This window comes from Pan troglodytes, chromosome 17 (genome assembly GCF_028858775.2).
Source record: "Pan troglodytes isolate AG18354 chromosome 17, NHGRI_mPanTro3-v2.0_pri, whole genome shotgun sequence".
Lineage (NCBI taxonomy): Eukaryota > Metazoa > Chordata > Mammalia > Primates > Hominidae > Pan > Pan troglodytes.
Window position 1 is genome coordinate 79612485 of NC_072415.2, and position 18539 is coordinate 79631023.

At 36.2% G+C, this 18539-nt stretch overlaps 1 protein-coding gene across 2 annotated transcripts in view; it reads left to right on the plus strand.

Annotated features, from left to right (window-relative positions):
• Positions 1-18539, plus strand: part of DOK6 (docking protein 6) — a 441226-nt gene that overhangs the window by 160096 nt on the left and 262591 nt on the right. The window lies entirely within an intron of this gene.

Genomic DNA, 18539 nt, shown 5'->3' on the forward strand with positions numbered 1-18539 from the left:
ACTCCTGATCTCAAACAGTCCTCCTGCCTTGATTTCCCAAAGTCCTGGGATTACAGACATGAGCTACCATACCCAGCCAAGTATTCCATACATTGATATAGATTTACTGCCAGAGAATACAACTTTCTGTCCAGTCACTTAATAGCTCATGTATGTTTGGTTTTCTCATGAGTAGATGAATTTTAAAATTGTTATATATCTCTAAAGATTATTTGATATATGATGTCATAAACAGCCAGCATAATACTTCTCAATCTCATTATATGCAATTATTTGAATTCTAAAGTCTTACTGATATGTTTGTGTTATAACTATGATTATGACTTTGGCAATAAAGTAAAACCTAACTTAACGAGGAACTGCCAGTTTGTAAAAATGTGAGTCCATGATATTTAGTTTGTGAGTAAAATTTTGATGGGCTGAGCATATTATATCTTATTTGGATGCCTGGTCAGAGTTCCTGCCTGCTGGTTAGTGACATATACTAGTTGGAGCTCTCTAGCCAGTACAGCTTGGTTTATTTATTTATTTATTTATTTATTTATTTATTTATAGACGGAGTCTGGCTCTGTCGCCCAGGCTGGAATGCAGTGGTGCGATCTAGGCTCACTGTAAGCTCCGCCTTTGGGTTCACACCATTCTCCTGCCTCAGCCTCCCCAGTAGCTGGGACTACAGGCGCCCGCCACTGCACCCAGCTAATTTTTTGTGTTTTTAGTAGAGATGGGGTTTCACCGTGTTAGCCAGGATGGTCTCGATCTTCTGACCTTGTGATCCGCCCACCTCGGCCTCCCAAAGTGCTGGGATTACAGGCGCGAACCACTGCACCCGGCCCAGTTTATTTTTACTTACAAATGAAACAGGAAAAATTGTCAAGAAGCATTATTATGTTATCTCTGGATTCAGCTATCTTTTATCTGAAAAAAATAGACACACTCTAGTACTCTAACCCCACTGTAAGGATTGGTAATTTGGGTACAGATGGGCGTGGAGTGTCTGCTCTACGCTAGGCATTCCACTCCTGGTTGGGAATTCAAAGATGTGTGAGACACAGTCTTGCCCCGAAAAAGCTTGCATTCTAGTGGAAAAGACACAAATACACAAATAACTTCAATTCAATATAGCAAATACAGATGGAGAAGTATTTATAGATTGCTGGAGAAAGAGCATTTTACCTAATTTGGAACTCAGGTAAAACTTCTCTGCAAAGATGATATTTGAATGGCCAAACTAGTGGTGGTAATGTGTCAGCCAAATGAAGAGAAAGGGTCATCTCTAGGAGGCATGTGGAACAGCCCTTCCTCCTTATTTTATATTCTCTTGATTTTTACTACCTTGCCCACTCCTTATCCCATAGAGGCGATCACAGGCACTCCATGGCAGTGCTCAGGGCTAAGGAAAATGCTAACTCCTATTTATCTTACAGATTGCCTCTTTAAAAATCACTTAGCTTCCACTGTGAGCTGTGAATTTCAAGGCAAACTTCATTCCTTGAGTTATTCTGTGAATCGTCAAAACATGGTCTATCCGTTAGCCTGGTATGGAACTCCAACTCATTAACATCATCAGACATGTTTACAGAGCCCTTACCATGAATGTGGCACTGGGCCATGCACTGGGGATACAGTATTAGAAAGATGGTCCTCTAGTCTATCACTGATCTTCACTTCTTGATAACATAAAACAATGTAAATATGTAATAAATGTGTCTTTATTTTTTTAAAAAATAGGATAATACAGAATTAATGGATAACAGCTATAGTAGGCTAAGACTCAACTGAAAAGAAAAAGACTCAATCCTTAACAAATTCAGTGATATAAAGAAAGATCATTCCAAGAAGAAAGAAAAATTTTTAAAAACCATTACCAAAAAAAAAAAAATGAGGCAGGAACAATTCGGTGTGATCAAGGACCTGAAAGAGATCTGTTGTGACTGGAGTGTAGGAAAAGAGGTCATAAAAACTGAATTAAACTACAAGTGATGAGAGTCAATGACAGGGTTTTAAGCCTGGGTCTGGCATTATAGTCTTAAAATACCACTTTTTGTTTTCATTTCCAGTACACAACAGTGATCCTCTGACAGTATAATTCTCCCACAGATGACATATAGAAACTCTGGATGTCAGGTTCGAGCCCCAGCTGAGGTCCGAGGGGAGTGAGTGGTTGGGGGTAGGGAGCTGGAAGAACACTCAAGAAATGACAGGTAGATGACACATGGCTTTACTCAGAAGCTCTCTCACACTGTCTGTCTCATCAGCAGCTTACTTACATTGTCCACCTTTATCTCAGCTGCTTGCTCCAGCTGTGCCCTTCTCAGCAGCTTCTGTGGCTCCTGCCGCTCCCACTCACAGCTGCATGGCCAGCTCTCCCTTACAGGGTCAGCAGCTTCACTCTCTCCCTCTCAGCCCAAGCTGGTTTCTGGCTCCCCGCTGCCTGCCTTCAGGCAACCGGCTCTCCCTTACAGAGTCAGCAACTTCACTGTCTCTCTGGGCACAAGCCCAACTTGTGTCCTGGCTCCCCCGTGTTCAACTGCAAAACTAACACATTTGCAGAGACCACTCTGGCTCTCTTTCTTTCTCTGGGCATGCCATATGCACAGCATCAGCAGGGCAGTTAGACCTTTTAGAAACAATAGTGGCTCCAAGCCAGGTAATGAGCCTTCCCGTGTTATGGCTACATAGCTGTGTTTACATAATGCATGGAACTGTGCACCTGCACTCCAATCCTGCTGAGTCATGCAGGATGTTTACCTCGGCCTGTACTTGACCAAAGCACATCCATTTACCTTACACTGGACAAAATACAAAAACAAAGAAGTCCCTGGGTCTCTGAAAAAAGCAAGTCGTTTGTGGGGAAAGTCAGATCTGGAATCAAGGGAATGACAGCCTCTCCCTTTCTCTGGGTGCAGCTTTAGGCTGGGGGCAGATGTAGTCACACCAAAGCAATATTGGCCATGGCAATGAGATGACTAAAACCAGCAGTTCCCAACTACCAGGGCATGAACCAGTGCTGGGCTGTGGCCTGTTAGAAACCAGGCTGCATAGCAGGAGGTGAGCAGCAGTGGGCAAGGGAGCAAAGCTTCATCTGTGTTTATTTACAGCTGCTCCCCATGGCTGGCATTACCACCTGAGCTCCACCTCCTGTCAGATCGGTGGCAGCATTACATTCTCATAGGAGCACAAACCCTATTGTGAACTACGCATGAAAGGGATACAGGCTGTGCACTCCTTATGAGAATCTAATGCCTGATGATCTGTCACTGTCTCCCATCACCCCCAGATGGGACCATCTAGTTGCTGTAAAACAATCTCAGGGCTCCCACTGATTCTACATTATGGTGAGTTGTATAATTATTTCATTATGTACTACAATGTAATAATAGTAGAAATGAAGTGCACAATAAATGTAATATGCTTGAATCATCCCGAAACTGTCCCCCAGCCCCCACAAACCCCCTGGTCAATGGAAAAATTGTCTTCCATGAAACCTGTCCCTGGTGCCAAACAGGTTGGGAACTGCTGACTAAAACAACCACAGAAAGACTCGGCATCATTGTTCAGAAACCAGGAGAAATCTAGGCTGCCAGAAAGGGAGGAAGAAACTCCACCAAAGAGAATGCTAGAGAAGGGGAGCTCTTAAATATGTACATAAACTCAGAACAAGAGTGTAGGTGACACTTGAACCAGTTATGAAGTGGCAAATTGAAAGCAACTCACAACTAAAGCTTAAGCATCTCACTGAAGTTTGAGCCACACCCCACCACAGGTGTAGCATTTGGCAGTTCAGTCTAAGCAAGGTAATTGCTGGCTGAAACAAAACACTAACCATCTCAGATAAATGCAACAGAATGCAGAGGCTACACGTGACAATTACAATGTCCAATATAAAATCCAAAATTCCTCAAGATAAAAAATACTATGAAAATGGAGTCCAATCTAAAAGGAAAAGAAAATCAGCAAATGTTCAACCTGATATGATTCAGATTCTGAATTATTAGAATGGGATTTAAAACCAGCTATTATGCCTATGCTTGATGAAGTGAATGAAAATATCATTACTCTTTTAATTTTAAAAAAAGTATTTTTGGCAGAAAAACAAAAATTATTTTTTTAAAAATCCTAATATAAATCATTCTACCATAAAGGCACATGCACATATATGTACATCGCAACACTATTCACAATACCAAAGACACGGAACCAACCTAAGAAAATGTTGTACATATACACCATATGGTACATATGGATACTATGTGGCCATGAGAAAAGAACAAGATCATATATAACATGGATGGAACTGGAGGCCATTATCCTTAGCAAACTAATGCAGGAACAGAAAAACCATATACCACCTGTTCTCACTTATAAGTGAGAGCTAAATAATGAGAACATATGGACAGAATGAGAGGAACAACAAACACTGGGATCTACTTGAGGGAGGAGGGTGGATGGAAGGAGGTTTCAGGAGAAAAAAACTGTTGAGTACTATGCTTAGTACCTGAGTGATGAAATAATCTGTACACCAAACCCCCAGTCACAAGTTTACCTATATAACAAACCTGCACATACACCCCTAGCCTAAAATAAAAGTTAAACAATATATTTTTTAAAAAAAGCAAAAACAAAATTCACCTGCAAAAAGGAGAAAAAAGAGAAATCTTAAATGGAAATTTTAGAACTACAAGTAAGACATCCAAAATTTAAATTTCACTGGGTAGGATTAATAGCAGGAAGAAAATAATAGAAGAAATAGTGAACTTAAAGATAGAACAACAGCAACAACAAAAAATCACTGGCTATGAAAAAGAGAATTTTTAAAAAACAAAGAAGTAAAACCACTTCTGGGACTTAAGGGACAATTTCCTAGTTAGTATTCCCATTGCAAAGAAAGAAGAGAATGAGGAAGAAAAAAATTTGAAAAAGATAATGGCTGAAAAATTCCCAAATTTGTTGAAAGACATGAATTTACAGATTTAATAAATTCAGTGAATTTGAAGCAGGATATTTGGAAAAAGAATCATGCCTACCAGGTCTTTCATAAAAGAGAAAGAAAATCTTCAAAGCAGCCAGAGAAAAAAGACATGACATGCTGGGGGCCAGTGATTTGGAGAGCAGTGATCTTGGAAACCAGAAGAGTCTGTGGGACATCTTTAGGATGACAAAAAAAAAAAAAAAAAGTATCTTCAACCAAAAATTCTATGTCTGTGAAAAATATCCTTTAAAATGAAGGTGAGATAAAGTCACTTTCAGATTAAGAAGAAAAAACACCTAAAGGTATTTATTTCCTTCACATCTATACTCCAAAAGTGTTGAAAGTGAGTTCTTCAGGCAGATTATACCAGAGGACTTGAATCTTCAGGAATAGCTGAAGGGAATCAAGAATTATAAATATATAGGTAAATATAAAATACTAACTTTGTCATTATATATGTATACATGATTTATAATGTATGAATATGTAATATATGTGATAAATATAATGTAAAGATGTTGGTGGTGAGTAAAACGGACTCATACCATTGTAAGATTTTCATGGCTTACATAAAGTGGTACAATATTAAGTATAAGTAGACTTGGAAAAATTAAGGAGTTTATTGTAATCCCCAGAATAACATTTTTAAGTTAACATAAAAATATGTAGCTCAAAAGTGAATAAACTAAAATTGAATTTTAAATAATATTCAAAAATTCCAGAAGAAAATAGGAAAGGAGAAAAGAGGTAAAACAACAACAACAAAAATATGCAAAAATGTAAACAAAGAAGAAAATAGTTTATTTAAAGCCAATCACCTGAATAATTACGTTGTGTTGGTAAACATTCCAATTAAAAAGGAAAAATTATTTGAATGGAAATAAATCAAGACCTAACAATAGGCTGTCTACAAAAGATGCACATTAAATATACAAATAGCCTGAATGCAAATGGATGGAAAAAATGATTGGCCATGAAAATAATAATCATAAGAAATTTGGAGTGGCTGTATTAAATCAGAGAAATAGACTTCCGGACAAAGAGTATTACCAAAGATAAACAGGTTGTTTCATGATGACAACAGTATCAATTCATCAGGACAAATAAAAATCACAAATTTTATGGAACTAATTACAGAACTTAAAAATACATAAAGCAAATTTGACAGATTTAAAGGAAGAAAGAAACAATTTCACAATCTATATTGAAGATTTTAACCCCCTCCCTTTCTCACCAAATGATAGACTAGCTAGAAAAAATACATATATCAGCAAGGATATGAGATCAGACTTAACACAATCAACCACTTTGACTTGATACTTTTATACCAATACACAAAACAACTATAGAATACAGGTTACTTTCAAGTGCACATGACATGGTCAACAAAGTAGACCAAGTTCAAGAATATTAACAAGTCCTAATAAATTGAAAAATATTGTGTTCTTTGACCATAGATGTTTTAAATGAGAAATCAATAACAATGTATTATCTAGAAAGCTCTAAATATTTGAAAATTAGCGTATGCCAAGGAGCAACATGCAAAAGGGCTAAATAGATATCACAAAAGCAATTATTCTAAACTGAAAGATAGCAAAAATAGATTGCAATAAGCCTTATTTCATTGTTTTTGAGTAAAAGGACAAATTTTGGATATGGTGTGTAAAAACGGACAGGACTTACTTATGAATTAAGTGTCGGGTGTGAATGAAAGGTAGAACTCATGCATGATCCGTGGATTTGGGCTTGAGCAACAATGTCAAGGATGATGCAGTTCATGGAGATGAGGAAGCCTAGAAGATCTGGCTTTGGGTAAAAATCATAAGCTTTTACTTTATATATATTAAATTTCAAATGTCTATTAGGCATTCAAACTGAAATGTCAAGTAGTCAATTCGATAAATAGCTATGGGCTGAGGTGAGGGAAATGTCACTGCTAAAGTTGTTCCTTTGGTTATCTTTGGCATATTGATAGTACCTTATTCTATAGTTCTGGATAAAATGTCCTTGGGAAAGACAGAGAAGAAAAAGAAGATAATTAGCAATCCAACGTTTGGAAGACTAGTGAAGGAAAAAGGAACAGCATAGAAGTCTAGGGAAAAGAACAGTAAAAGGTGAGAAATAACATTAAGAGTAGATCATTGGAAACCAAGAGAAAACTACTTATAAAGATGAGCAAATGGTATTATGGCTAACACCAACAAGAGATTAAGTAATATGAAAGCAAAGAGACCATTGCATTTATGACACAGAGGTCCTTGATGACTTTGACAAAAGCTGTTTCATTCAAATATGGGGACTAAGTTTACTTGAAGGAGCCTATAAGAGAATGATAGATGAGAAAAAGACAGCTACTTAGAAAATGTTTTCAAGAAGTTTTGAGCCACGACATGTAGCAGGTATGTTTTCAAATATGACATATATGTTACCTACAGGTAACACACCTGTAGGCCTATGGGAATGATCTAGTAAGCAGGAAATGTGATGAGGAGAAAGTTTATGTGTGTAATTATAGGGTTTTGTCCTTGACAGAACCTGGGATACTTCATTCATTCTAACAGAAAATCTGGAAGAGAATATGAGTATTGATATAAGTAGGTTGGATAAAAATTAATATTGGAAAACTGTGATCAACATTTCAGAAACACACATGCTCTGTGTGTGTGATTTTTCCCTCCAATGTGTGAAAATGAAGCGGCAAAACAGCATGAAGAGCCCCGTGAGAACAGGAACAGTTAAGGGAATCATCTTGTGATTAAAAACTACACAGACTTTTTAAATTAAAGCTCCCTGAAGCTCTTTTGTAACTATGTTCAGTAGATATGACAGCTAAAATTTACCTTTTTGTGGCAATGCTATGAAGATGAAAGTTTTTATTATTACAACTTTCCTTTCATAGCATTGGAAAGGTAATCACTTTCCCAGTGACTGGAGTTTCCCTTCAGGAATTTTATTATTATTTTTTTCTGTGATGGATCGTGAACTGAAACAGCAAAGTTTAACCAATCCTGATATGGAAAAATAACATAGGCATGATTCATCAGTAGTACAAATTTTAAGGTTTCTTTTTAAGAGTGTATGCAAGGCCCCTTTTCTGATTTTGATTTTGTTTTAGTAAATATTACCTAAGGCTTGTGTCTTTGTATCAACCTTACTATGTCTCTTCTTTCCACTATCTTAACTAGTTCAAGGATTCTGAATTCTGTTTCTTTTTTTTCCCTTAGGACGTACATCTGGTTTTCTTCAAATTCTCTTTTACCATCCTTTCGTTATTCTATAACGCCACTCTTTATCATTCAAATGTGATCTATTCTTCCTAGTCATAAAATTACATTACTATTAAGCAACTCTGAATTGCTCAAATTAAGGTAAAAGCCATCAATATGAATATATGCACTTGTTGAGTAAGATAAGTAACATACGGGCACATCCATCTCTAGAAGTTGTTGCCTCTGTGCTACAAAGGAAAAGAGATCTGCCCTCTTTATTGGGGAACTGCTATTAAGCCCAATTCATATGATGAATGCAGTATGATTATGAATGTAATCATATAATGTAATATAAATCTTTGTGAGACACTATGTGTAGTGACAATGCAGACCTCAAGTTTCAGAAAATGAAGAAGATACTCTTCTTGTTTGTACACTAGGGATCATAATTGTCCTAATCTTCTAGGACCAGGAGGAGACTTGAATAAGGTTCTACATATAAAAATTTTAAGAGTGTTTGGAGGAGTCAATCAACACTAAGAGTTACTATCATTATTGTTTTGAAATTTTACAATCTGATGAAGTAAGGTTTATAAATAGCTAACTATAATGAAATATGATTAAATGTAGAGTGCAATGTTAAAAGTACACAGAAACAGTTAATTCTGCTTCTGGCAACTAGGACTTTACTAAGGACGTGACACTTAAGGGACTTCTTAGGTTTACTTAGTTTTGACAAAGTAAAATAATGGGGGAATGCACTATATGAAGAAAAATGTGACCACAAGTACTGAAAAGCTACATTGCACAATGATTTGAAGAGAATTTGAGTTATCTAGTGTTGGCAGGCTCTGAAAGGAGGCCTGGAGTGGGAAAGATGATCCCAAAAAGAGTGCATGGGGCAATAATTGGGTATAAATACCTTACTATGAGTTTAGTTTTTATCTTTAGGCAATAGCGAAGTTGTGAAAGGGTTAAAATGTTTTTTGTCATATTCTCAAATAGGTATTTCAGAAAAAAATCCATTTTTGTGGTGTCACAGCCAATGGATAGGGTAATACACTATGTAACAGAGAAACTAGTTAATTAAATATTATAATATTCCCACTTCCCAAAAATAGATGTGAGAGTCCTGAATGGAGAAAGGTACGTGAATGGAAAGGAGGAGATAGATTTAGGTGACGTTGTCCAGGCACGGTCAAGTAGAATTAATTACTTAATGGATACAGTGTACACCCTTCAGGCCATGGTGAAAAGCCTGGGCTTCCCCACTGCACGGCATATTCATGTAGCAAAACTGCACAGGTATTTCCTAAATTTATACAAATAAAACTTTTAAAAAAGACTTTGTAACTGACTGTGTATAGGGGAAATGGAAGAGAGAGGAATGAAAGTTCTGATCTTTTCAAGACAGGGTGGTGGATGCATGATTTTGCACTCACAGAAACAGTTACCATATGAGGAGCAGTTTTCACTGGTAAAGAAAAATGTCATCCTTGGCATGGTATGAGGCATCTATGGTATATTCAGGCATATATTTTCATTAAGCAATTAGAAGTACAGCAGATTGTAGTGAAATTGCCCAGGAAGCCTACTGAATAGAATTAAAGTTAAGGTAGGTGTATATCAAAGCCCATGTGCAAAAGCAGATCCATGCAAAATTAAACTTTATAATAAGCCCTTTTCTCTAAATGACATGGAGTTTGGTATCAGCCTTAGAGTAACATCCGTGGTATTTCACAGGTATTTCAATTCCAAGATTATTGAGAGCTACAAATAAAAAAAAAGTTGAGCCCTGACAGGAAAAAAGCTAATTTAAGAAATGCTTTTAAAAATTGCAAAGAGTGCCACTTAAATGAGTAGCTGTTAGTGGAATAAATGTTAAAAGACTAAACAGCAAAGGTTATAGTAATTATCAATACTATGTAACTATACTCCTAAGGAAATAGTAATAATTCTAAAGAGAGAATATATTTATTTTAACAAAGAGAACATTGTTTAAAATTTTTTATATTTACAAAGGAGAAGGAGAAAGCACATTATTGGAGGCCATGGGTGTTTCCTTGGGACAGGACAGGTGGCTGTGGGTGACTTCAATGTCACCATAGGGATCAGATGGTGTTATTTTGTCCAAGGCCTAGACAATCAGCCATCAAGGCAAAAAAAATCACAGAAGTTTTTAAATATTTTTATGCTCAAATATACTCTTGCTCTTACAAAATCATGGACTAAACCATAATTCCTCATGGCTTGCTCCATTTCTAGAATCATTAATCCTTTTTCTTCAGAAGTGTACATTGGCCAAGTTGTAAATTTGGTCATAGTTGCCTCTGAGGGTCAGGTAAATAAAGGAAGCTCCTTTTATGAGAAAGGTGAGATGTGGAATCTTTGTTTTCTCTTAGATAATTAATGGCCAGTCCAAATATTGGATCTCCAGAATTGGGAAAAAATATTCATCATCAAGATGGCTTAGAGAAATAGACTAGTGTGGATTTCTCAAACTGTTCTATTTGTGAGTGTTTAAATATCTTGAACTTGTAACTAACCAGTTACTTTGATATACCCTAAAATCAAAGTAACTGGTTAGTTACAAGTTTAAGATATTTATGCTGTAACACTCAATAGCAATAAATTAAAATAATCAATCAAATGAATGAAATGTTTGAAACCTAAATGAGAGATTTCTGAAAAAATAAGCCAAGGATACAATTATTTATTTACCAACTTTAACTTTGTGTTATGCCCTATCTGGAACATACATATTATAAGCTTATGAGTATTAATGGTCTCATTTAGACATTTGATATGTTTACTGTGAGAGAGATCTTGCAGCATAAATCAATTTTTATATGAAACTGCTATAAAATGGTATATACTTTTTAGAAACTTCTTGGCAGAGAGAAATTTGAAATTCAAATCACTAGCTGCTGAGGGAAGTTATTAAAAATGCATTAGGGTTGAAAATGTAGCTGTATATAATTGTCATAACAGATATTCAAAACAAATTTATCCTCAATGAAAACTGAACTAGAGCAATTTACATAGAATCAGCTAATAAATTTTCCTTAATTTTCTAAGCAAATGAAAAAGAAGCAGTTTATAGACATTTTAATAAAATAAATATGAGTTCTGTCTACAGGGAGGAAAATATAAATAAAATCCCTTAGAAGGATGAATGAAGATAAAACAACGTGAAGTTCCATGAAAACTGCGTGATGCCAGAAAAGCGATGTTTGTATTGGGACCAATCTCACTTCTAAATTTCCTGTAACCCAACACTGAAAACATCATTTTATTCTCTTTGTTTGGCATTGGCAGTATTTATCTTTAGGTAAAGCAAACATCTCAGAAAGTTGGGGAAAAGAAAGGCATCCTTGTGAAAAACAGCCACCTATAAATACACTATTTCTTCAAAACTAGAAGAAAAGGCATTGGTAAATGCAGAAATGGCACATGGGCATAATGTTCTGTTGGACACTCTACCCTCATTTTGATTCCACGAAGAAACAGCCCTATGCTTGGATGAGCATATATGTCATGCGATGTGAAAGCTGTTAAAGGGCTTGGTGTCTCTTGAAATACCTGCTGGAAGTTCCCAAAGTGATCATGATTTGTTTAGATTAAGGTGTCTTATCTATTCATTAATGTATTCATCCATCTTCAATCTCTTATCTGGAAGAGGTCTCAATTTCTTGAACATTAAGCACTTACTAATATACACATCGGTTTCTAGGACAGTGACACCTCAATTCACAATCATTTACTGATTGATTTACTTATATTATCACATGCAGGTGTCTCAGGGAAGACTCAAAGAAATGGAAAATGAAAAGTTCATTTTTATTTTGGATGAAGAGCGGAGAATATGCCCACAGACTGAGCACCATCTGTGTAGAGCGTCTCTAGAGGGATGTTCTGGTTATGAATGGAAAACTCGAAACCAGAGACTAGCGAGAGGCACTAGGTGTTAAGACTTTCAGGTGGAGGGGATCTGTAACATTGTGATGTCTAAATTCTAGGAACCTTCCAGAGCTAAACTTGATTTTTGTAATAGTTGAATTAAAGTCAATTAAAATTTTACAAAATCTTAGATATCTATCGCCAATAAGAATTATTCTATGTGGCTTAATAATGCCATGGAAAGCAGATCACTCAGTACTTCGGATTTCTGTTTATTACCCATTTCTCTACAGCAGTTATGATTCAGACTCTTAGGAAACCACCATGGCACATATATACCTATGTAACAAACCTGCACGTTCTGCACCTGTATCCCAGAACGTAAAGTAAAATAAATAAATAAATAAATAATTTAAAAAGAAAAATACCTGTATCACTGATCTGGGATTGACTTAGAGTATATAGCAGCATGATTTATGTTAGCAAAATTACTGTCCTTATTCCACTTTTTAAATTTATCCATTTTTTCTTTTGTAAAGCAACCGTCTATAACGGTACTATATAGGAAAAATCATAGTATAATTTAAACAACATATTTCCCTATTTGTAAAATGCAAGTAATAATAACATCATGGCACACAAAGTGAAGAGGTGATTGCGAGTAACATAATATGTAAAATGTAAAATAATTGTTGTGTAAAAGTCATTTCTGCCTTAGAGTTTGCATTTTTGAAATTAAGAAAATAATTCGTATCAACTTTAGAAAGTTTTTGAGAGAAATTCGGATGATAATTTCAAACAAGTCATTCTACATGGGAAATCAGATAGTGTGAAAGAATGTTCGGTACTGCAACACTGTTATGACATTATTTCCATCATTTCTGGAGCATTTTTGCATTTAATTCACAGATTTAGATCCAATGCTTTTCATTATTTCAGAGTATCATCAGTGCATTTTTGAATTTTAAAACTCTCCCTTTTTAATCTATCACCAAATTCTGCCTAATTGCATAATATATGACAGATGCAACAGGAGAAATGCTTACTGCATAATGTCCAATGAGAATAAATTGTTTCCTACCATTAATGGAAAGTTATATATTACACTTTAAGTTATAAATGCATATTTATTTAGAACTTACAATTTCAACAATATTTCAGTGAGAAATTATTCTTGAATAATACTTTGCACTTCACTATAAATATCTATCTAGCATCCTTTGAAATAAATAATAATGTTGCTTCATATTTATTTCAAATTTATATAGTATTTTAATATTTTTAAAGCTCTTTATTTACTTTAGTAAAAAACAACAGTACACTTTTAATTGACCTTTGAAGTATCTTAATTTGCAGACTGAGAAAAAACACTAAACTAGTTTTATTTGAGAGCAGGTCCTTAACCTAGGGAACTGGGGGTTTTGAGACAGTGAAATTACTTGTTTTGATCATAACTGTTTAATTTCTCTACTCAGAATATTGTCACACATAAATTGATCTCCTGAAGAAATGGTTCAATTTCTCCCACACAATATGAAGGCAAACAAGTTTTTGTTCCCTGACTTATTTGGAAGTGGAGAGAGGAAGAGAAAGAAAGATTATAAATTTTTGCTTTTAAATGCAACTATTTCCCCATAATTCTCCTTTTCTACTCTTTAGAATCAAGTTAATCATATTTAGATATCAAATATACTACAATATTAAAATGTAACTGGATTTTCAATAGCCTGGAATTCTCTAATTGTTTTTATTCTTTCATAAAAGGTTTTCCTGGGTATAATGGAAACTGTCTTCCTATTTGATATTCTCTCATGCTGGAAGCTATCATGTTAATCTCCTAGTCCTAAAGCTGGTTTGTCCAACTCTCCGAAGGTGGGCCAAAAGAAGCCAACTTTTTTTTTTTGAGACGGAGTCTTGCTCTGTCACCAGGCCGGAGTGTAGTGGCACGATGTTGGCTCACTGCAACCTCCAGCTCCCTCGTTCAAATGATTCTCCTGCCTCAGACTCCCGAGTAGCTGGAATTACAGGCACCCACCACCACGCCCAGCTAATTTTTATATATTTTTGTTTGTTTGTTTGTTTGTTTGTTTGTTTTAGTGGAGACGGGGTTTTCAGCTTGTTGGCCAGGATGGTCTCGATCTCCTAACCTCGTGGAGAGATTCTCTCACAAGGAGAGATCCTCGTGGAGCGGTCGATCCGCCCGCCTCGACCCCCCCAAATTGCTGGGATTACAGGCGTGAACCACTCTGCCCAGCCAGAAGTCAATTTTTTTAATGTTTCATTCCAGTTCCATCTTCCAAGCAAACTGATCTGGTCAGTCTCACCATTATCCCAAATAATTGAATTTTTATGCAGTTCAAATACTAACAATAATTGAAGTACAGTTTTAGTTTTCTTTTGCTTCATAATAAATCATCACAAACTCAGGGGCTCAAAAATACCCATTTTTTAGTTCACAGTTCTGGGGTCAAAAGCCTGATTCAGACTCTTTCAGGGTTTCAGAAGGCAGATGTCAAGGTGTCAGGTGGACTGGGTTTTCATCTAGTGGCTGTAGAGAAAAATCTGCTTCAAAGCTCCTTCTGTTGTTGACAGGATTCAGTTCCTTGTAGCTGTAGAGCTGACTTCCTGTTTCCTTGCTGGCTGTCAATAACAAGCTGCTCTCAGCAACTAGAGGCTGTTGCAATCTGTAATTCTCTCCCTCTCCAAGCCAGCACGGCACATCAAATCCTTCTCGTGCTTTGGATCTCTGACTTCCGTTTCAGTGACCAACTGGAGAATACTCTGCTTGCTTTTAGAAAGCTTCCATGATGAAGCCAGGCATGCCTGGGGAATCTTTCTTTCATTTTCCTTTTTCTGTTTTCGGTTTTATTATTATTATTTTCAATTGACACATAATAATTGTACATATTTATGGGATACAGTGTGATATTTTGATACATGTGTACAAAGTATAATGTTCAAATCAGGATAATTCACATATTCATCACCTCAAACATTTATTTTTCTTTGTGTTGAGAATGTTAATCATCTGTCCTTCTAGCTATTTGAAAATATATAATATATTGTTGTTAATTATAATCACCTTATGGTGCCAGAACACTAGAACTTATTCCTCCTATCTAGCTGTAATCTTATACCATTTAAAAAACAACGCCTCAATATTCCCCGTCCCCTCAACCCTTCCCAGCCTCTAATAACCACAATTCTACTCTTCGTTATGAGCTCAACTTTTTAGTTTCTACATGCAGTGAGAACGTGTGGTATTAATCTTTCTGTACCTATCTTATTTCACTTAATCTCCTCCAAACTCATCCATGTTGCCACACATGACAGATGTTCATTCTTAATAAATTCAGAATTATTTTCTTAATTTCTTATTTATGGCTGAATAGTATTCCATCGTGTATATACGGCACACTTTCTTTATCCATTCATTTGTTGATGGACCTGGGAACCGCTCTTTCTTAAAGTAAACAGTGTCATATGACATGACCTAACTTAAGGCATGCATAGCAGGGGTTGGGGCATGTTGGAGGACGTTTTAGAATTCTGCCCACCACCAATACCCATTTGACATCCTTGCAGGGCCCAGTGGTTGATAACTTGTTTGCTGTGGCTCATCACTCATGCCTTCCCAGCCTTGTGACAATACTTTCTCTAATTTATGGAAAGGTACTGGTAACAGTACAACTTTACTCAAAAAAGCTCAAAACATATGGACGTGCTTACACTGTCATTTTAGGCTATTTGTTAAAGGAAGAAAGGAGTAAACCTTTAAAGTTCTGCATTGTGATCTAACTCTAGTGGCTACCATTACAATTTTACTTTAGCTTTCTAATGGGAGGGAATTTTTTAGGCTGACGAAATTAAGAGATCCACATTTCCCTCATGGACTGTAGGAAGTATACACCTATAGGCATCATATTTGAAGTGAAACATGATACAACTTTGGCAATTCAGGCATGGGATATAATTTAATTAGTTGCTAACTCAACTCCCATTTGTGACACATTACCGCCTCTCCCATCTCTACTAAAGGGACTGAAAAAGCAGAATGATCACTTTTCTATACTTCCTACAGATAGGGAGGTACATTTCTGGCAAATGAGATATAAATAAAAGCCTGATAGAAGCTATCAATAGGGCTTTATGTTTTCTGATATGGCCAATAATGCCCCCTTATTCTTTTTCTAAATTGAAATCATGATGGCTGGACATGCAGCAGTCATTTTGTGGCCACGAGGAGACAAGCCTGTGAGAAATGCTAAGAAAAGGACAGCCAGATGGGCCTGACATGCTGCCTCTTAACAGCATCAAACTGCTGAACCAACACCAGTAACTACCTACTTCAAAATTCTAATGTGGAACAAAAAAGGTCCTGTTTGTTGAAATTAGTCCTCAGAGGACACTTTTTTTTTTTAAAGTAAAGGGTCAGCTAGTAAAAAATTTATGCTTTGCAGACCATAGGTCTTTGTTGGAGCTTAAACTCTGCCTTTGTAATGCCTGAAGCAGCCACAGACAACATGTAAAGAAATGGGCCTGTCTGTGTTCTGATATAACTTTATTTACAAAAACAGAAGATAGACCAAATTGGTCCATAGGCTATAGTTTGCTTGGATTTTCTATGATTTAAAGCTATGTAAATTTCTAGCTGAATTCGTGAAAGTATAAATAAACCTGAATATTATGAAATATGCCTAGATGCAGTAAGTGTATAGGTGAACATCAGCCAAACATGATTGGCAGTTAACTTGTAGATCTTACCTAGGGTTGGTCTCATAAGTTTAGGAAAGTAAAATTTCCTAGCCTTTTTGTAACAAAGAGTTGATATATGTTAATGACTGTACAAATACTCTTTTTCATCTTCCTTCCTTCCTTCCATCCTTCTTTCTTTCTTTTTCTAGTGTAGTAAAGCTCAGCTGCACAGGTTGAGTTAATCCTATTACTTAATGGATGCTATCATCAGTGGTTTCTATAGTTTGATTAATCTATTTTATTTCTATTCCTTAATCCCATTCATCTTTCCATCTCCATAGACAATCATTACAGTGAATTTGATGGAAACTTTGTATTTATATAATTCTTATACATTTGTACTATTGATTTCTTGTACACTTACTGCATTGTTAACTCATGTACCTGCTAATATGTTATAACCCTTATTCTGTTTCTTATTTTTACTCAGCTTGCATTATGGCTTTTAAGATCCATTCACATTTCTATGTGTCCATTTTGCCAGTTGCTTCTAACTGTTACATGATATTCCATGGTTTGCCTTCACTATATTTTATTTTTTCATTTTTCCTAGTGATAGAAACTAGAGTGTTAGCAACTTTTCATTATCTCAAACAGTGCTGTAATTAAGATTTTGTATCCTCTCCTTGTGACCCAGTGTGAGAAACTTTGGGGAATATATATAAGGAATGAGATAATTTTGTTAAATATATGTAGATACTTACATATGTACTACAGATGGTTTTCCAGAATGGCAGTTCATTCTACATATTCACCTGGTATATGAGGATCTCTGTATTCTCACATTCTCATTGATGCCTACCCTCATTCATTAACTTTTCCAAATCTGATGGGTGTAAAGTCATGGTCAACAGTGTTTTAACACGCATTTGTAATTCTTTATGAGTTTGAGATATTCTTCGGGTGCATGGTTGCTTTCAGGTTTTATTAATCCAGGAATTAATTGCCTGATATCATCTGTTTTGTTTTTTTACTGGAGTTTCTACATTTTCCTTGCTGCTTTATAAGGTTTGTCTGTTTTAAGCACTAGACTCACTTTAGTTTTACACACTGGAAATAACGTCTCACTTGTATTATCTGTCATTAACTTTGTATATGGAGTCCTGCATTAAACAGAAATCTGAAAATTTGATATACTCAAATTTTTCATGGGTTGAGCTGCTGTAGTTTACTTTAAGAAATACTTCCCCATCCTATACACCGCAAAGATATCATCATAGGCCAGGCATGGTGAAGCACATCTGTATTCCCAGCCCTGTAAGAGGCTGAGGCAGCAGGATCGCTTGAGGCCAGGAAATCAAGACCAGCCAGGCAACATAGTGAGATTCCATCCATACAAAAAAAAAAAAAAAAAAAGCGTTATCTTAAATATTATTCAATTGACCTTAAAGTTTTGGCTTTAATATTTGGGCCGGGCGAGGTGGCTCACGCCTGTAATCCCAGCACTTTGAGAGACCGAGGTGGGAGGATCATGAAGTCAGGAGATCGAGACCATCCTGGCTAACACGGTGAAACCCCGTCCCTACTAAAAATACAAAAAATTAGCCGGGCGTGGTGGCGGGCGCCTGTAGTCCCAGCTACTCAGGAGGTTGAGGCAGGAGAATGGCGAGGACCCGGCAGGCGGAGCTTGCAGTGAGCCGAGATTGTGCCACTGCACTCCAGCCTGGGCAACACAGTGAGACTCCATCTCAAAAAAACAAAAAAAA